The 22,500-nt window shown below is 39.6% G+C and overlaps 1 pseudogene; it reads left to right on the top strand.

Annotated features, from left to right (window-relative positions):
- Positions 1-18,296, top strand: part of LOC127628594 (guanine nucleotide exchange factor subunit RIC1-like) — a 19,212-nt pseudogene extending 916 nt beyond the window's left edge.
- The last annotated feature ends 4,204 nt before the right edge of the window (positions 18,297-22,500 follow it).

The following is a 22,500-nucleotide window of genomic DNA, read 5'->3' on the forward strand; positions in this document are numbered from 1 at the left end:
TTGTAACAATTACATATTGTAACAATTGCATATTTTAACAATTGCATATTGTAACAATTGCATATTGTAACAATTGCATTATTTTAACAATTGCGTTATTGTAACATTACATTATTTTAACAATTGCGTTATTGTAACATTACATTATTTTAACAATTCCATATTGTAACAATTGCATATTGTAACAATTCCATATTGTAACAATTGCATTATTGTAACAATTGCGTTATTGTAACAATTGCGTTATTGTAACAATTACATATTGTAACAATTGCGTTATTGTAACAATTACGTTATTTAAACAATTGCATATTGTAACAATTGCATATTGTAACAATTACATTATTGTAACAATTGCGATATTGTAACAATTGCATTATTGTAACAATTACATATTGTAACAATTGCATATTGTAACAATTACATTATTTTAACAATTGTATATTGTAACAATTGCATTATTGTAACAATTACATATTGTAACAATTGCATATTTTAACAATTGCATATTGTAACAATTGCATATTGTAACAATTGCATTATTTTAACAATTGCGTTATTGTAACATTACATTATTTTAACAATTGCGTTATTGTAACATTACATTATTTTAACAATTCCATATTGTAACAATTGCATATTGTAACAATTCCATATTGTAACAATTGCATTATTGTAACAATTGCGTTATTGTAACAATTGCGTTATTGTAACAATTACATATTGTAACAATTGCGTTATTGTAACAATTACGTTATTTAAACAATTGCATATTGTAACAATTGCATATTGTAACAATTACATTATTGTAACAATTGCGATATTGTAACAATTGCGTTATTGTAACATTACATTATTTTAACAATTGCATATTGTAACAATTGCGTTATTGTAACAATTGCGTTATTGTAACAATTACATATTGTAACAATTGCGTTATTGTAACATTACATTATTTTAACAATTGCATATTGTAACAATTGCGTTATTGTAACAATTGCATTATTGTAACAATTACATATTGTAACAATTACATATTGTAACAATTGCGTTATTGTAAAATTACATTATTTTAACAATTGCATATTGTAACAATTGCATTATTGTAACAATTGCATATTGTAACAATTACATATTGTAACAATTACATTATTTTAACAATTGCATATTGTAACAATTGCATTATTGTAACAATTGCATTATTGTAACAATTACATATTGTAACAATTACATATTGTAACAATTACATTATTTTAACAATTGCATATTGTAACAATTGCATTATTGTAACAATTGCATTATTGTAACAATTACATATTGTAACAATTACATTATTTTAACAATTGCATATTGTAACAATTGCATTATTGTAACAATTGCATTATTGTAACAATTACATATTGTAACAATTACATATTGTAACAATTACATTATTTTAACAATTGCATATTGTAACAATTGCATTATTGTAACAATTGCATTATTGTAACAATTACATATTGTAACAATTACATATTGTAACAATTACATTATTTTAACAACTGCATATTGTAACAATTGCATTATTGTAACAATTGCATTATTGTAACAATTACATATTGTAACAATTGCATATTGTAACAATTGCATATTGTAACAATTGCGTTATTGTAACAATTGCATTATTGTAACAATTACATATTGTAACAATTGCGTTATTGTAAAATTACATTATTTTAACAATTGCATATTGTAACAATTGCATTATTGTAACAATTGCATATTGTAACAATTACATATTGTAACAATTGCATTATTGTAACAATTGCATTATTGTAACAATTACATATTTTAACAATTGCATATTGTAACAATTGCATTATTGTAACAATTGCATATTGTAACAATTACATATTGTAACAATTGCATTATTGTAACAATTGCATTATTGTAACAATTGCATATTGTAACAATTACATATTGTAACAATTGCGTTATTGTAACAATTGCATTATTGTAACAATTACATATTGTAACAATTGCGTTATTGTAAAATTACATTATTTTAACAATTGCATATTGTAACAATTGCATTATTGTAACAATTGCATTATTGTAACAATTACATATTGTAACAATTGCATATTGTAACAATTGCATATTGTAACAATTGCGTTATTGTAACAATTGCATTATTGTAACAATTACATATTGTAACAATTGCGTTATTGTAAAATTACATTATTTTAACAATTGCATATTGTAACAATTGCATTATTGTAACAATTGCATATTGTAACAATTACATATTGTAACAATTGCGTAACAATTGCATTATTGTAACAATTGCATATTGTAACAATTGCGTTATTGTAACATTGCGTTATTGTAACAATTAGTGCTATTGTAACAATTACATATTGTAACAATTACGTAACAATTAGCGCTATTGTAACAATTATGCTATTGTAACAATTACATATTGTAACAATTAGTGCTATTGTAACAATTACATTATTTAAACAATTGCATATTGTAACAATTGCATATTGTAACAATTACATTATTGTAACAATTACATTATTTTAACAATTGCATATTGTAACAATTGCGTTATTGTAACAATTGCGTTATTGTAACAATTACATATTGTAACAATTGCGTAACAATTGCGGTATTGTAACAATTGCATTATTGTAACAATTACATATTGTAACAATTACATATTGTAACAATTGCGTTATTGTAACAATTACATTATTTAAACAATTGCATAGTGTAACAATTGCATATTGTAACAATTACATTATTGTAACAATTACATTATTTTAACAATTGCATATTGTAACAATTGCGTTATTGTAACATTACATTATTTTAACAATTGCATATTGTAACAATTGCGTTATTGTAACAATTGCATTATTGTAACAATTGCATTATTGTAACAATTGCGTTATTGTAACAATTGCATTATTGTAACAATTGCATTATTGTAACAATTACATATTGTAACAATTGCATATTTTAACAATTGCATATTTTAACAATTGCATATTGTAACAATTGCGTTATTGTAACAATTGCGTTATTGTAACAATTGCGTAACAATTGCGTTATTGTAACAATTGCGTTATTGTAACAATTGCGTAACAATTGCGTTATTGTAACAATTGCGTTATTGTAACAATTGCGTTATTGTAACAATTGCATATTGTAACAATTGCGTTATTGTAACAATTACGCTATTGTAACAATTGCGCTATTGTAACAATTACATATTGTAACAATTGCGTTATTGTAACAATTGCGTTATTGTAACAATTACATATTGTAACAATTGCGTTATTGTAACAATTGCATATTTTAACAATTGCATATTGTAACAATTGCATATTGTAACAATTGCGTTATTGTAACAATTGCGTTATTGTAACAATTACATATTGTAACAATTGCGTTATTGTAACAATTGCATTATTGTAACAATTACATATTGTAACAATTGCGTTATTGTAACAATTACATTATTTTAACAATTGCATATTGTAACAATTGCGTTATTGTAACAATTGCGTTATTGTAACAATTACGTTATTGTAACAATTGCGTTATTGTAACAATTACGTTATTGTAACAATTACGTTATTGTAACAATTGCGTTATTGTAACAATTACGTTATTTAAACAATTGCATATTGTAACAATTGCATATTGTAACAATTACATTATTGTAACAGTTACATTATTTTAACAATTGCGTTATTGTAACAATTGCGTTATTGTAACATTACATTATTTTAACAATTGCATATTGTAACAATTGCGTTATTGTAACAATTGCATTATTGTAACAATTACATATTGTAACAATTGCGTTATTTTAACAATTGCATATTGTAACAATTGCATTATTGTAACAATTACATATTGTAACAATTACATATTGTAACAATTGCATATTTTAACAATTGCATATTGTAACAATTGCATATTGTAACAATTGCGTAACAATTGCGTTATTGTAACAATTGCATTATTGTAACAATTGCATTATTGTAACAATTGCATTATTGTAACAATTGCATATTGTAACAATTGCGTTATTGTAACAATTGCGTTATTGTAACAATTACATATTGTAACAATTGCGTTATTGTAACAATTACATTATTTTAACAATTGCATATTGTAACAATTGCGTTATTGTAACAATTGCGTTATTGTAACAATTGCGTTATTGTAACAATTACATTATTTTAACAATTGCATATTGTAACAATTGCGTTATTGTAACAATTGCGTTATTGTAACAATTGCGTTATTGTAACAATTACATATTGTAACAATTGCGTTATTGTAACAATTACATTATTTTAACAATTGCATATTGTAACAATTGCGTTATTGTAACAATTGCGTTATTGTAACAATTGCGTTATTGTAACAATTACATTATTTTAACAATTGCATATTGTAACAATTAGCGTTATTGTAACAATTAGCGTTATTGTAACAATTGCGTTATTGTAACAATTACGTTATTTTAACAATTGCATATTGTAACAATTAGCGTTATTGTAACAATTGCGTTATTGTAACAATTACGTTATTGTAACAATTACATTATTTTAACAATTGCATATTGTAACAATTAGCGTTATTGTAACAATTGCGTTATTGTAACAATTGCGTTATTGTAACAATTACATATTGTAACAATTGCGTTATTGTAACAATTACATTATTTTAACAATTGCATATTGTAACAATTGCGTTATTGTAACAATTGCGTTATTGTAACAATTGCGTTATTGTAACAATTACATTATTTTAACAATTGCATATTGTAACAATTGCGTTATTGTAACAATTGCGTTATTGTAACAATTGCGTTATTGTAACAATTACATATTGTAACAATTGCGTTATTGTAACAATTGCATATTGTAACAATTGCGTTATTGTAACAATTACATATTGTAACAATTGCGTTATTGTAACAATTGCATTATTGTAACAATTGCGTTATTGTAACAATATGCAATTGTTACAATAATGTAATTGTTACATTTAAGTTAAAATGCAAAAACATGGATTATTTCAGGATGTAGCCGGCATGATCAATCGCGTTAATTTTCTTCATATAATTGATTGCACTAAATGAACGCGTTAAATCGACTCGGCGCTAATCGAGACGCTATATCAAAAAGCTGAAAAATATTGATGTAAATATTTTTTTATCTATAAGTCGGCCCCTATGCCACTGTTTGATTGCTCATATCTTAAAAATGCATAAAGGCGTTTGCACGATTTTTGGCGTACTTCTACGACTTTTTGTAAACAACAAAATTACGTCACTGTGACGTCATCGTGAGCAACAACTTGCTACAAATAAATAAATAAATTGCTTGGCCCAATTTTAATTTAGCTAAAATGTAGCTAAATGATTGCTTATTTGTAGCAAGTTGTTGCTCACGATGACGTCACAGTGAAGTAATTTTGTTGTTTACAAAAAGTCGTAGAAGTACACCAAAAATCGTGCAAACGCCTTTATGCATTTTTAAGATATGAGCAATCGAACATTGTGGACTCGTGTTTTTTTGGGCCACCTTGTATATCGTATATATAATACTGTTTGGGTTGTAGCTTAACAGCTGCAGTTTTTATTGAAATGTTATTATAACATATATAACATCCTGTCCCAGCTGCCGTTCTGTCCGCCGGTGGTTTTGGCTCAGTGTGTGGAAAACGTTTGGACGACGTGTCGCAGTAACCGGAAGAAGCGTCACCTGATGGAGGCGCTGTGGCTGTCGTGCGGAGAGGCGGGAATGAAGGTGTGGCTTCCTCTGTTCCCGCGAGACCACCGCAAAACTCACTCCTTCATGTCTCGACGAATCATGCTCCCGTTTCACATCAACATCTACCCGCTGACCGTCTTGTTCGAAGACGCGCTCATCCTGAGGCCTCCAACGAAACGATGCTCTTCGACGGGCTCAGTGCTCAGAGTTCCTCCTCAGAGCCGCTGGAATCTCTCTTCCCGTTCTGCACGGTGGAGCGGACGTCGCAGATCTACCTCCACCACATTCTCCGACAGCTGCTGGTGCGAAACCTGGGTGAGCAGGCGCTGATGTTAGCGCAATCCTGCGGCGTCTCTGCCGTATTTCCCTCACGTTCTAGAGCTCATGGTGCATGTGGTTTTGGAGGAAGAGGCGACGTCGCGAGAGCCCATCCCGATCCGCTGCTGCCCACCGTGGCCAAGTTTGTGACGGAGTTTCCCTCTTTCTGCAAACCATCGTCCACTGCGCTCGGAAGACGGAGTACGCGCTCTGGAACTATCTGTTTGCCGCGTGGGGAACCCCAAAGATCTGTTTGAAGAGTGTTTGATGGCGCAGGATCTGGACACGGCAGCGTCGTACCTGATTATTCTCCAGGTGAGGTGGGACAGGGGTGGATCATTTGTGTCTGGGATTGCTTTTGTTTCAAAACTTTAAAAACATTGTCAAGAACGTCTTGTTTGGCGTCTTTGCCGTGAGCGTTTATAAGGGAACGCTTTCAAAAATGAATACGATACATTGTGAGTTTGGCCGTGCAACCCACAACTGCCAAAGATTGGTCAAAATTTGTAGATTAACTCTCAAAGTCCCAGTTATGCTAAGTTGCAACATTTGTTTTAAGCAATTGGATAATACCTATTTTTATTTAATATAAAATTACACATTTGGTCACCACAACTACAGCTTGCTAAATTCGCACAAAATTCACCTCAAAGAAAAACATGCTTAAAAATTAAGATTTTCACATAGACTGCCTTTGTTGGCCAAGATCACATAAAAATTGACACCAAAACAAAATATGCTAAAGAAATAAAAATAAAATATAGCTGCAAGCAGCAATCAACGGGCCCAAGCACCGTGGGCCCATTTCATCCTGGCGGCTTTAGTAAAATAATGCATCAACTTATGAAGCGATTTGTGTAAATGTAAATTGATTTTTTCAAAGGGTCACACTTCCTGCTGACAGTTGGTGGCGCTACAACCGTGACCTACAGAAGATACATCAATGTGATCAGCCCTCTAGCCCAAACATAAGGCCCAATTTTGATATAAATCACACTGTGCGTGCATAAGATGAGACAATTCTTTCTTCCAATTTTTTTGTTACTTTATCGCATCGCAATGGAGACACCGTTTTGAGACATAAAAAATCCATTCATTTATGTATTGGCTTGACGTTGCCTAAGATTGGTGCCAGTCAAATTAATTCCCTATGAGGAGTATTTCAAATTCCAGAGCATGCCATTTTTAAACCATCCAAAATGGCCGACTTCCTGTTGGGGCAGAGCTAAATGTCTGTGGTGAGAAAGTTGTCTGGCTTGATGAGATCTACATACATTATGTACAAAGTTTGGTGACTAGCTGAAAAGGGATGTGCTACAGAGTCCCCTGTTTGGCCATTTTCTGTTTGGCACTACAGAACCCCCTCTGCACACCCATGAATGAACATTTGCCCATTGCTAATGGCCGACGATTCTGACGTGTGTGAAAAAGAACATACAAATTCAAGCATACCAAGTACCTCAAAAATATACACTCACCTAAAGGATTATTAGGAACACATACTAATACTGTGTTTGACCCCCTTTCGCCTTCAGAACTGCCTTAATTCTACGTGGCATTGATTCAACAAGGTGCTGAAAGCATTCTTTAGAAATGTTGGCCCATATTGATAGGATAGCATCTTGCAGTTGATGGAGATTTGTGGGATGCACATCCAGGGCACGAAGCTCCCATTCCACCACATCCCAAAGATGCTCTATTGGGTTGAGATCTGGTGACTGTGGGGGCCATTTTAGTACAGTGAACTCATTGTCATGTTCAAGAAACCAATTTGAAATGATTCGAGCTTTGTGACATGGTGCATTATCCTGCTGGAAGTAGCCATCAGAGGATGGGTACATGGTGGCCATAAAGGGATGGACATGGTCAGAAACAATGCTCAGGTAGGCCGTGGCATTTAAACGATGCCCAATTGGCACTAAGGGGCCTAAAGTGTGCCAAGAAAACATCCCCCACACCATTACACCACCACCACCAGCCTGCACAGTGGTAACAAGGCATGATGGATCCATGTTCTCATTCTGTTTACGCCAAATTCTGACTCGACCATCTGAATGTCTCAACAGAAATCGAGACTCATCAGACCAGGCAACATTTTTCCAGTCTTCAACTGTCCAATTTTGGTGAGCTCTTGCAAATTGTAGCCTCTTTTTTCCTATTTGTAGTGGAGATGAGTGGTACCCGGTGGGGTCTTCTGCTGTTGTAGCCCATCCGCCTCAAGGTTGTGCGTGTTGTGGCTTCACAAATGCTTTGCTGCATACCTCGGTTGTAACGAGTGGTTATTTCAGGCAAAGTTGCTCTTCTATCAGCTTGAATCAGTCGGCCCATTCTCCTCTGACCTCTAGCATCAACAAGGCATTTTCGCCCACAGGACTGCCGCGATACTGGATGTTTTTCCCTTTTCACACCATTCTTTGTAAACCCTAGAAATGGTTGTGCGTGAAAATCCCAGTAACTGAGCAGATTGTGAAATACTCAGACCGCCCGCTCTGGCACCAACAACCATGCCACGCTCAAAATTGCTTAAATCACCTTTCTTTCCCATTCTGACATTCAGTTTGGAGTTCAGGAGATTGTCTTGACCAGGACCACACCCCTAAATGCATTGAAGCAACTGCCATGTGATTGGTTGATTAGATAATTGCATTAATGAGAAATTGAACAGGTGTTCCTAATAATCCTTTAGGTGAGTGTATGAATATACATAAAAAGGAATTATAGTGTGTAATGCGTTGCTATGGCAACAGTAGTTAAGATATTGAAAATCCCTTCATAATTTTAAATCTGTACTGTCTTGAAATTATTATATAAAAATTAAAGCAGTTCAGATAAAAAAAATAAAAAGTGCTATTCCAAAGTCTGTAAAAGTGCCACACTTCCTGCAGCCAGTTGATGGCACTATGATCGTGCCCCACAATAGTCTCATCTATGTGATCAACGGCCAATACCAAACGTAAATCTCAAATTTGATCTAAATCGCACTATGCACGTCGAAGAAATGAGCACTTCCTGTTTTTATTTTTCATCATTCATATATCGCCGCCATGGCAACACCATTTGAAATATAAAAAATCTGTTTGCAGTTCAGTATCTTCAATGCCTTGGCATGATGTTGCCCACGTTTGGTGCCTGTCACATATAGGAAGAGTATTTCGAATTCCAGAGCATGCGTTTTTCAAACAATGCAACATGGCAGACTTCCTGTTGGGCGGAGCCAATGACTATGAGTGTGAAAGTTGTCCAGCTTGATGAGATCTATAAGTGTACAAAGTTTGGTGACTGTAGTGGAAAAGGCGTGTGCTACAGAGCCTCCCAAATATTAAATTTTCAAGGGGCCGGCAGATTGTGTGTTCACATTTTCAAGGGAGTTTTTGAGCATGTTAAGGGACCCTAAAGCCCATGAAACCTTGAAAAGAAGAATGTTAACAGTAATCCTTAGGAAAACAACAGTGCAACAACAGCATTTTCATGTCCCCCTATAAAGAAAAAATATTTTTGTTTTGCTATCTCTGATTTTACTAGTCATATTTGTGTTGATGTTTTCTTAGAATATGGAAGATCCTGTAGCAAGTTGTCAACACGCCACTCTGCTCTTCAACACGGCCCTCGAACGGGGCAAATGGGACCTCTGCCGTCACATGATCAGATTCCTCAAGGCCATTGGTTCAGGGAGGCCGAGACTCACCCAGCACACCCACTACACAGGTGAGATACTGGGGAATATTTTGACTCAAGTTTTGACTGAGTAAACAGCACATCCAATGCAGTGATTTCAGATGTAGATTTGGAGTTTTGTGCGTCTGTGTGCAGGAGCCGAGCTCTACCGGGCGGGTTCGAAGTTCTTTCAGTAATCAGCAGCATCAGTCTCTCTCAGGCTGCAGATACCATCACAGCGGGCAAATTTAGGACACTGAGCATGCCTTCTGGACCTTCTTCTAAAGGGTAGGCACATATTATGTTGTACTAACACACACATATATTCAAGAGTTTAAACATAGGAGTACAAATGTATACTTTGTATAATCTCACTTGCATGATGCTTCCTTACAGTTAAGTTTGTAAAGCTACAATTAACTCATCCTGAAACTATAGTCCAGTTACTCTCTTGAATGTTGTTTTAAACTTCATGTTACTAACAAAAGAAAGCAAACTATTTAAAACATAATTTTGTGGTAATATCTATTTAATAAGGATCTCAATTAGGGTTAAATGTAGTGGTGGTGGCATAGTGGGCTAAAGCACATAACTGGTAATCAGGAGGTTGCTGGTTCGATCCCCACAGTCACCACCATTGTGTCCTTGAGTAAGACACTTAACTCCAGGTTGCTCCGGGGGGATTGTCCCTGTAATAAGTGCACTGGAAGTCACTTTGGACAAATTTTACCCCAGTTAATGCAATACTGGGACTTTTTTACTATTGGATGATATTCATTCACTTAGGGTAGCATAGCTAACTATCTTGGTATCACACTCATCCACTGCCCGATTCAGGCCAGGGGTACTCCCTCCCTTCCTGGAGGGAGGTGTTGCCCTTCTGACCGCCCTTCTGCCGGCAGATCTTCCCTGCCTCCTCGGAGAGACGAGGGAGCGGGAGAGGGAAAGGGCAAAGGGGGTGAGAGGAAAAGTCGCCGCCAGTCCTCGGACACGTCGTCGCCTAGTCCTCCTCAGCCACTCATCCGCCCTCTGGCGGACAGCAGGTGCTACTCCCTGGCAGACGGCAGCAAGTCCTCCGACCCCTGGTGGACGGTATCATCTCCTCTCATTCCTGCCGGCCGGTAGTGACTCCTCCATCCCCTGGCAGACGGCCGCGGCGAGGACTCGCCGACAGCGCCTCCCTCAACTTTCCCAGATTTGGGCACCAGTGTAACAGGATTCGGGAACCGGCAGAACAGTCAACATAACTTGAATGACAGAAATGAACTTAAACAAACAGTGGCCGCCTCTCTCTCTCTCTCAAACTGGCTCCTAGCTCGCCTTTTATACCCCTTCCAGCTGATTAGGACAATTCAGTGCCAGGCGTGTCCTCACGGCCCGGTCACGCTCTCCTCCTCACCACAATCTGATTTGCTGTTGTTAAATTGTATTATACTTATCAGCATTTATATTAGGCCATCCTGCTCTCTAGATATTGGTATTGGCATCTGCCATTGAAAAACCCCTATTGGTCTGATCCACTAGTTAGCATCATAACTTCTATGTTAGTTACTCCCCAGTACGGAAGTGCTCACGGCAAACATTGTTTAAATGGTTTCACTGAAGAGAAATGTGTGTGTGTGTGTGTGTTGTGTCTCTTCAGTGGCGATCGGTGGTGTAAAGAGAGCGACTCTGCAGAGAATCTCTACATTGATGTGATTCTGTGGAGACACGCGAGACACCTGCTGGAGCAGGTGAGACTCGCGAGATCTCGGCTGTTTCTCCAGCTCAGCTGGGCTTCGAGCTGATTGGCTGGTTGTGTCGGGAGCGGACACGGGTGGCACGGGTGGGCTGATTTCGTTACAGCCCTCAAATGCCTGCACAAAGACTTCCTGTGGCCATTCCCTGTTATCCCAGCATGCTCCATTAGCTCGCCGCTGAAGGATGGACGCTGCCGTCCAGGTGTGTGTGTGTGTGTTTTATTGTAACGTTGGGTTTTGCGCTGTACCTTTTAAGACCTCTGTATTTATGATTGGCTCTTTCTGTTATAGTGTTGAGCTCTCGTTTGCTGAAGTCGCGGTCAGCTGACAGTTTGCTGAATAGTGACATGGACACCACGCCCCCTCAGGTCACCACAGCTAATCACAGCTGGCTTGATGGTTTGGGGGCGGTGCCAAAGGAGCTGGACTCCGCCTCCTCTCACGGAGGGCCACGGACACAAGAGGCTTTTCTGTCTCCCCTTATTAACAAAGGTGAGACTGGTAGGGTCTTCCTGTTTATCTGCTTGTCTCTCTCTTTCTCATGTGCGTTCTTGTTCTCCATCTCATCCGTTCAGGAGAGGAGTGCAGTATCGGTTCAGCTACTGATCTGACTGAAACCAGTTCCGTGGTGGATGGTGATTGGATGATGGCAGATGAGAATTTCTCCACCCTCAGCCTCAGCCAATCAGCGCTGGAGCACATCTCAATGGAGCTGGCCAATAAAGGACCGCACAAGTCTCAGGTGCAACTGCGGTAAGTGATGATGTCATCAACAGGGGACCGTTAAAATCTTGGGAACTGATGAGGTCATTGGGTATATTCAGAGTGGCATACTACTATACTACTAGTTTCAACGGAGACCATTTGGATACGAGCAATTATGTTGGTTTGACAGCAAACATACCGTCATTCTACAAACTTTGAGGATCCTTAGAGACCAAAATTTCTTGAGCTTTCAAGCTTTATCCATCAAAGTTGGCACAGACCTTCAGACTGTTCTGGAATAGTTTGCTACATTTTTTCAAACCAATTGGACTTACGGTTTTCACACAGGGGACAAACAAATGTCCGAAAAAACCCCAAAGACTTGCATTAATGGAATGTTCTATTGACGGAATGTTCTCGTTAATATCAAAAATTCAAATGTAAACAAACCCACTGAAGGCCTTTTGATCTGCTTTAAGTTTCTCTCTGTATATATAATGTATCTATCTGACTATATCTAGCATACTTGGCTGTTTTTCTTGCTTGGATATCTGTAGAATCATCAACTTTACCTTTATCTAGTTGCAACTATTGTATCATTCCTTACTCAATACCCTCAAAGAAATCCTATAATAACATATGCATACTGTATGTTTACAAAAACACTACATGTACTACTACAGCAGTGTATAGTATGCATGATGATACATGCTAAATAAACATTTAGTAGCAAGATAATTGCATGCCACTCACCGAATTATATAAAGAACATTATGAGGTCATGTAACCGCTATGTAGCATGCTACAGTTTAAAAACAATCATCATTACATACTGTAAAGTGTTTCACATGCTACATTTAAGTAAATGCTTTTAGCTAGTACGCTACTATTCACTTCTGAACGAAGCCCTCATCAAATGAATCGTTATGGATCTGAACAAACCAGTCCGCACCGTTGCACGTGTGTGTAATTGTGTGTTGTGATTTCAGGTATCTCCTGCATGTGTTCATGGAGGCCGGGTGTCTGGAGTGGTGCGTGGTCATTGGACTGATCTTACGAGACGCCAGCGTCATTAAACGGGTGGCGGGGTTCTTGGACAGTCCAGAAGTTCCACCTGAAACGGTTCAGAGCATCAGAGCGGGTCTGATCGCTGTCGACCTCTGGGCCTCAGCTGATTGGTCAGTACATTTAAACATGCATGAAAAACTCTGTTTTATGTTTGTTGTTATTAATGTTAATAACGGTTATTGTGCAATAATTTATGTTGTTATCAGGCCAGCTGACAGTCTTGCCTGGGCCCGGGACAAGATAATCTTAGATGGGCCCCCCCATGCCCAGATCTCTCCTTTTCCCTTGCTCTTCCTCTCCTGTTCCCCTCCTCCGCTCTTCCTCTCCTCTGCTCTTCCTCGCCTGTTCCCCTCCTCTGCCCTTCCTCTCCTGTTCCCCTCCTCTGCTCTTCCTCTCCTGTTCCCTTCCTCTCCTCTTCCTCTCTTGTTCTTCTCCCCTCCTCTGCTCTTCCTCTCCTGTTCCCCTCCTCTGCTCTTCCTCTCTTGTTCTTCTCCCCTCCTCTGCTCTTCCTCTCCTGTTCTCCTCCTCTGCTCTTCCTCTCCTGTTCCCCTCCTCTGCTCTTCCTCTCTTGTTCTTCTCCCCTCCTCTGCTCTTCCTCTCCTGTTCCCCTCCTCTGCTCTTAATCTCCTGTTCCCCTCCTCTGCTCTTCCTCTCTTGTTCTTCTCCCCTCCTCTGCTCTTCCTCTCCTGTTCTCCTCCTCTGCTCTTCCTCTCCTGTTCCCCTCCTCTGCTCTTCCTCTCTTGTTCTTCTCCCCTCCTCTGCTCTTCCTCTCCTGTTCTCCTCCTCTGCTCTTCCTCTCCTGTTCCCCTCCTCTGCTCTTCCTCTCTTGTTCTTCTCCCCTCCTCTGCTCTTCCTCTCCTGTTCCCCTCCTCTGCTCTTAATCTCCTGTTCCCTCCCTCTGCTCTTCCTCTCTTGTTCTTCTCCCTCCCTCTGCTCTTCCTCTCCTGTTCCCCTCCTCTGCTCTTAATCTCCTGTTCCCCTCCTCTGCTCTTCCTCTCTTGTTCTTCTCCCCTCCTCTGCTCTTCCTCTCCTGTTCTCCTCCTCTGCTCTTCCTCTCCTGTTCCCCTCCTCTGCTCTTCCTCTCTTGTTCTTCTCCCCTCCTCTGCTCTTCCTCTCCTGTTCCCCTCCTCTGCTATTCCTCTCCTGTTCCTCTCCCCTCCTCTGTTCTTCCTCTTGACGGAGCTACCAAACTCAACTGTTTCTGTCAAAGATAACGCATCACTCTCTCTGTCACCTGACTGCAGCTGGATCTCTCTCCTCTCTGTCTCATCCTCTCTGACGGAGCTACCAAACTCAACTGTTTCTGTCAAAGATAACGTGTTGTGTCAGGCTCTTATACTAGAGATGCACCAATTACAATTTTCTAGGCCAATTCTGATTTTAGCCGATTCCGTTGTTCTAACCACTTTACAGCAGACTTCCATTTTTTTTTATTTTTTATAAAACACCATATACTTTTACCCAAACTGAATAATAAAAACACGTTTAAATGGGTACATTTTCTATAAATGTTTTCATTTTTTTTTCTGACATAGCCTACTGCAGTTCTTGTTAAAACATACTAGACATGCAAAATCTGTGCATTTTGGGCACTTTTTGTGTGAAATCATATTTATTTTTTGTCCATCAAAAGTGTGCTTTCACTTTTAATTAAGCATGAGCAGCGCAGCAAAAATAGACTCGGATCTGGCCCATTATCTGTTCACCGATGCCAACAGTGACGCATTTCAGCCGGCTTTTTATTTCTCATCTCCATAAATATATCTAGTAGTAAAGCTAATGCAAGGGCTAGAAATCAATGAATTCTTTGCTAATACTTCCTCGTCATCATGGAGAGCGCAGTTCGCACCGCTTTCTCCTTTCCACAAGCGCGTGCTCTCCCGTGGCGTCTGTCGTTGCTATGCAACAATGAACTTGCGCGCTTGTAAAACGAGCGCCGCGTCGCTATTATGAGCTAATATCCAAAATATTTCCATATGTGTCTCTTTCCTCCTTTCTTATCAACAAGTGGATTTACAGCCACCACATCAGCAGCACCGCCGGTCGCAATGTCTCAGCACTTTTATGAAGAGGACGCAACTGCACGCGCTCGGGCATGCACGCGCATCAAGTACCGGGTTTGAGAAAACCTGGTACCGTGGCGTGACGTTTAAAACAAAATTAGTACCGACTTGGTACCGGGTCTTTGACAACACTCATAAACGTTGGCTGCGCTGTTTCTTACCTTGCTCTACGTTGACTTTACTAACGTTAGTTCCAGCTTCTCCGCCACCACCTTTTTTAAAATATTTGTTTAGGACATCTCGAAGGCCTCTATTTTCTTCTTCCTTCTTCTCTTTTCTTTTCTTTTCTGAGCACCAGACTTGTGCTGACCGGACATTTTGATCGTAACGTTAGCCTACTGAACTTCAAATCAAATGACAACATCAAATTTTGATCAGTGGCCAAACCATTTTTGTTTTGGGGGTGGGCGGGGGTTCTTGACCACTATTTCAAGGACAATTAGGAAGAAAACAAATAAAAAGCTTTCATGTAACTTAAATATTAGATATTTTTTCCACAAATATGCCTATTTTATTTATTTTTTAACAATTATTCCATAATTTAATGAGGGCCCAGTTCTGGGCCTACCCTGGGCCCGGGACAACAGACCCGTTTGTCCCCCCCTGTCGGCGGGCCTGGTTGTTATTAACAACATTTAATTTAAAACTTTATATGTTGAAATTATCTTTAATAATAAATACTTTTCAGCACTAATTATTCTTAGTTAATTTCAACAGTGTTAAATAGTTGTATTTTTAAAAGTTAATGGGTATTGTTAATTCGTGTTAGTTCATAGTGCATTAACTAATGTAACATAAACAACTTTTAATAAAAAAAACATACAACGCGAAGGAAATTTTCACCTAATATTGCTCACGCGAGTTTGACCGCTGGATTATAAATGTGTGTTTAAACTGGCATTCGCACGAGTAACGTGAACCCGCTGATTATTCCGGCTTCTCTTCCGAAAAGGACAGGAGGCGGGGCTTCTACGATGTGGTTCATAGTAAAGTTCAACCAATAGCTGGAATCAAGTAGTCGCGCATATTTTCAGAACTTACGCGGAAGTACAACTTCCTCGCCACTTTCCTCCAAGCCATGACTTTTTATCGTCCGGTCTCTGCACATGTATGACGTTGTGTCGTACAATTCGGCCGCGCACAAACCGCTACGACAATTTTTTATAAATTTTTCCAGATTTCTTCTGCTACTACGCCAATACGCCAGTGACATCCGGACAATCTCAACGCTGATTGGCTTTCGCGACAACGCATCATGCAGATTTTTCACTCGTGTTAAAAATTTTAACTCACGTAATGAATAGTGCATTAACTAATGTAACATAAACAACTTTTAATAAAAAACATACAACGCGAAGAAAATTTTCACCTAATATTGCTCACGCGAAGTTTGACCGCTGGATTATAAATGTGTGTTTAAACTGGCATTCGCGACGAGTAATGTGAACGCCGATTATTCCTGCTTCTCTTCCGGAAAAGGACAGGAGGCGGGGCTTCTACGACTTCGCTCATAGTAAAGTACGCACCAATAGCTGGAATCAAGAAGACGCGCAAATTTTCAGAACTTACGCGGTAGTCCAACTTCCTCGCCACTTTCCTCCAAGCGACGTCTTTTTATCGTCCGGTCTCTGCACCTGTATGACATTGTGTCGCACAATTCCGGAGCCCACACACCGCTACAACAATTCTTTTAATAAATGTTTCCTGATTTCTTCTGTTACTACGCCAGTGACAACCGGACAATCTCAATGCTGATAGGCTTTCACGACAACGCGCCATGCAGATTTTTCGCTCATGTTAAAAATTTGAACTCAGCTTAATGAAGCGATTTCGCGATGTTGAAGTCGCGCAATTCGCGTGATTTGCATTGACATTGTATATAATCGCGACACGCGAAACATTCACTTGTATGTGAATGCATCATAAGTCATCGTGGCGGAGGATCTAATTTCAGTTGCCTCCGCTGTCTGAGACCGGCCAATCCGCGCGATCTTATCACGTGGACTTGTTGAGAGTGTTACCATGGAGACGTAGCGCGTGTGGAGGCTTCACGCTATTCTCCGCAGCATCCACGCACAACTCACCACACGCCCCAGCGAGAGCGAGAACCACATTATAGCAACAATGAGAAGGTTACCCCATGTGACTCTACCCTCCCTAGCATCCGGGCTAATTTGGTTGCCAAGGAGACCTGGCTGGAGTCACTCACCACCCTGGATTCGAACTAGTGAACCCCAAGGGTGGTAGCCAGCGGCTTTACCACAATTCATAATGCATTTACTAAAGACGTACCAGCTGTCACGTGTTCACTTCCGTCAGTCATACATTATAACTCTCGTAAAATGTTCTTCCAAAAACTGTTTGCAGTTTCACATTTCAACCACAGATGTCGCTAGAGAGCACAAAGTAACACAGTGCAGCTTTAACTAGTGTGAACAAAAGGAACCATATTACCAGTTATTTTATGAAGTTCCTTATGCAGTATTTACAAACGGAACGTTCTGGAAATTCATTGACGAAGAGGTGTTGGAACCCTAAAACCACATAAGTCAAAAAATTAATTGTTGCATCTGCAATCTTATTGAAACAAAACAGATGTTTATTAATGTTTTATACTTTCTCTCTCTCTCTCTCTCTCTCTCTCGCTGTCTCGCTCTCTGTCTCTCTCGCTCTCAGTTTGGGCTACAAGCCGTTCTTGAATCTGATTCGTCCTCAGCTGCTGAAGTTGATGGAGGTTTCCGTCGAGCAGGTGCAGCCCGAAGCGTTCCAGCCGTCCGGTGCGCCAAAACTGTCCGAACGCCGCTGCTCAGAGCCGAAGACTCGCGGCGTGACCGCCGTGGTCGGGTCACTCGCTGCCACTAGAGGGCTCACCCGAGCGTAACGCCCGACCGCTGGAGGACACGCCTGTGGAGCTGGAGGAGGAGGAGCAGACGCTGGAGGAGGGATCGTACGACTGCACGCTATCATGACCTCATAAGCCGGTGAACGATTTGGATGCTTTTACAAAGATGGAAACTGCACTCGGATGCGACGAAACCAGCCTGACAAACAAGTGTGTGTGTGTGTGTATCTGAGTGTGTGTGTGTGTGTATCTGAGTGTGTGTGTGTGTCTCAGAGAGATCATGTTACGTGTGTGTGTGTGTGTGTTTGCACTGGCTGCAGTGTTCTCTGTGAGTGTGTGTATCTGTGAGTGTGTGTATCTGTGAGTGTGTGTATCTGTGAGTGTGTGTATCTGTGTGTATCTGTGTGTGTGTGTGTATTTGTTAGTGTGTATCTGTGTATGTGTGTGTCTGTGTGTGTGTGTGAGTGTGTGTATCTGTGTGTGTGTGTATTTGTTAGTGTGTATCTGTGTATGTGTGTGTCTGTGTGTGTGTGTGAGTGTGTGTATCTGTGTGTGTGTGTATTTGTTAGTGTGTATCTGTGTGTGTCTGTGAGTGTGTATGTGTATCTGTGTGTGTGTGTATCTGAGAGTGTGTGTGAGTGTGTGTATCTGAGAGAGTGTGTGAGTGTGTGTATCTGTGAGTGTGTGTGTATCTGAGAGTGTGTGTGTGTGTGTATCTGAGAGTGTGTGTATCTGAGAGTGTGTGTGTGTGTATCTGAGAGTGTGTGTGTGTATCTGTGAGTGTGTGTATATGTGTGTATCTGTGAGTGTGTGTGTGAGTATCTGTGAGTGTGTGTATATGTGTGTGTGTGTGTGTGTGTGTGTGTGTGTGTGTGCATCTCTCCCTCCGGTGAAGCTGAACTTGAATCATGGATATTTCAAATGTTTTTAATCATTTTTCAGAGCATTTTAGTCCAACTTTGGGGTGTGAATCGTGTGGACAGTACTCTGCACTCGTGTGGACGGCAGATTTACAGCAGTTTAAAGGAATGTTCCGGGTTTGAGCTCAATCGACAGTATTTGTGGTGTGATGTTGATTCACGCCCCTTTAAATGTGTTCCAGTCAACATGTCCCGTAAAGCTTCTTAAACGTCTTTCTGTCAATAATCGTAAAGAGTTTTTCTTCGCTCAGTTGTTGCGGTTTTATGTACACACGAAGCGTATCGGACAAAGTTACACAATAATGTTTGAAGATCTCGACGATTGCGGCGCTGCATCAGTATTATTAAATCTCTGATCGATGCCTTTGATTGGATCTTTCAGAACGGACCAATCGGTGTAGCAGAACGCATGCCGGTGTTGTTGTTATTGATATTAATATGCTTTATTTTAACATTTCCCCTGAACGTCACATTTAGATCAAAATATGCAGCTGATTCGAGTTTGTTGTAATTATGTTGCACATGTGAAGTTGTGATTGTGTTCTTCACAAACCAAAGAGCTGCACGACAAAGTGTGTGTGTGTGTGTGTGTGTCTGAGAGAGAGTGTGAGAGAGTGTGTGTGTGTCTGTGAGTGTGTGTGTGTGTGTGTCTGTGAGTGAGTGTGTGTGTGTGTGTGTGTGTGTGAGTGAGTGTGTGTGTCTGAGTGTGTGAGAGTGTGTGTGTGTGTGTGTGTGTGAGAGAGAGAGAGAGAGTGTGTGAGACAGAGTGAGTGTGTATATCTGTGTGTGTGTGTGTCTGAGAGAGAGTGTGAGAGAGTGTGTGTGTGTCTGTGAGTGTGTGTGTGTGTGTGTCTGTGAGTGAGTGTGTGTGTGTGTGTGTGTGTGAGTGAGTGTGTGTGTCTGAGTGTGTGAGAGTGTGTGTGTGTGTGTGTGTGAGAGAGAGAGAGAGAGTGTGTGAGACAGAGTGAGTGTGTATATCTGTGTGTGTGTGTGTGTGTGTGTGTGTGAATATCTGTGTGTGTGTGTGTGTGAGTGAGAGTGTGACAGAGTGAGTGTGTATATCTGTGTGTGTGTGTGAATATCTGTGTGTGTTTGTGTGAGTGAGAGTGTGACAGAGTGAGTGTGTGTGTGTGTGAATATCTGTGTGTGTTTGTGTGAGTGAGAGTGTGACAGAGTGAGTGTGTGTGTGAGTGTGTATATCTGTGTCTGTGTGTGTGTGTGTGTGTGAATATCTGTGTGTGTTTGTGTGTGTGTGAGTGAGAGTGTGACAGAGTGTGTATATCTGTGTGTGTGTGTGAGTGAGAGTGTGACAGAGTGTGTATATCTGTGTGTGTGTGTGAGTGAGAGTGTGACAGAGTGAGTGTGTATATCTGTGTGTGTGTGTGTGTGTGTGAGTGAGAGTGTGACAGAGTGTGTATATCTGTGTGTGTGTGTGAGTGAGAGTGTGACAGTGTGTATATCTGTGTGTGTGTGTGTGAGTGAGAGTGTGACAGAGTGAGTGTGTATATCTGTGTGTGTGTGTGTGAGTGAGAGTGTGACAGTGAGTGTGTATATCTGTGTGTCTGTGAGAGTGTGTGTGTGTGTGTGAGAGAGAGAGAGAGAGAGTGTGTGTGTGTGTGTGTGTGTGTGTGAGAGAGAGAGAGAGTGTGTGTGTGTGTGATCACTGACAGGGTCAATAATGCAACATGGTACAAAATCCCCCAAATTCGTCTCTTCTTCTCTCGACGTCAGTGAGATTCTGCTGTTGCTCTTAATGGAGGATTTTATAGTTGATTTTTGTAAAGTGTGATTGTGAGTCTCCGGTGTGTGTGTGTGTGTGTGTGTACACACAATAACCTTTTCTACTCAGTATTCTATATTTTCCTGTACATACAGAACAATAAATTATTTTTTAAACATCCTTTGCTTTGTGTGCTTTCATTTATATCACAACACTCTGAGGTTTGATTATTGATTTATTGCTGCTGTGATTGATACATCTGAATAATCAATAGTGCATCAAAATGACATTTTCAAGTGAACTGGCTAAATATGACGCCAGAATTCAGTGAGAACAGTTTGAGAAATGCACCAGCTGCTCTTTAAGATAAAGTGAATCATCACTGCAGGTGCTTCAGTATTACAGGTAATTAATTACACTTCAAACAAATCATTTCCTGATTAACTCACTTCCCCTTTTACACCCGATTCCCGATGCGCTCCGAGTCCTCATGGTGGTGTAGTGACTCGCCTCAATCCGGGTGGTGGAGGACGAATCTCAGTTGCCTCCGCGTCTGAGACCGTCAATCCGCGCATCTTATCATGTGACTTGTTTAGCATGTTACCGTGGAGACGTAGCGCATGTGGAGGCTTCACGCTATTCTCCGCGGCATCCACGCACAACTCACCACACGCCCCACCGAGAGCGAGAACCACATTATAGTGACCACGAGGAGGTTACCCCATGTGACTCTACCCTCCCTAGCAACCGGGCCAATTTGGTTGCTAAGGAGATCTGACTGGAGTCACTCAGCACACCCTGAATTCGAACTAGCGAACTCCACGCTAGCACCATCTTTGATTGTTAACGGGAATGCCATCGAGGCTGTGCAGGATTGACTCGCTGCATCTTCAACATCATTCCCATTAACAATCAAAGATGGCGCTAGCATGAATTCCTGAACGCGGAGTGTTCCACGATTCGACTGTTTTCAATTTCCGGTCTCTGGTGTTTTCACTCGCATCAGCGGATATTGTGATGTTTATTGTCACAATATGGCGACACTTCAGAGTCGGGACATGTCGGGACACAAGCAGAATAATCGGTTAAGAGCGAACGATTAATCGTTGCAATAATCAAAGAATAGTCGAATAATCGCTCGATTAATTGATTATCAAAATAATCGTTAGTTGCAGCCCTACTTTTAAAATGAGTGATGGTAAAAAAACTACACAACAGCTTTTCGGCATATTTTGAGAATGTATGCGTAACTATGGTAACAAGGCTTCGCTTTACCTCATACAAACAACAGCAGATTATTCCAGTTAAACAGTTTTAATCATCTCAACATTATTTACAGCAAATTAAATGTGGGACAGTCGTGGAGTAATAAAGTTATTTGCATAGTCGTACCTTTTTCATGACCGAATATAATCTGATAAAACCCCGATTAGCTTTCACCTGGTCAATCAAACATAATTAAAATAAGACAAAAAATAGTAAGACAACATTTTTTAAGAAAATATAAATTAGGCAAACTAAAATTAAGAAAATAAAGAAATACAAATAATTACAGACACAATAAAATTAAGACATTTATAATGAACGTTAATCTAATAATCATTCACACAAAACAGTGAATTTAATCCATTTATCAGATTTTGAGATGAATTTCGGTCTCGTGAGAAGAACGGAGAATCAGAACCACATCG

This window comes from Xyrauchen texanus, chromosome 35, assembly GCF_025860055.1.
Source record: "Xyrauchen texanus isolate HMW12.3.18 chromosome 35, RBS_HiC_50CHRs, whole genome shotgun sequence".
NCBI classification, from domain to species: Eukaryota; Metazoa; Chordata; class Actinopteri; order Cypriniformes; family Catostomidae; genus Xyrauchen; species Xyrauchen texanus.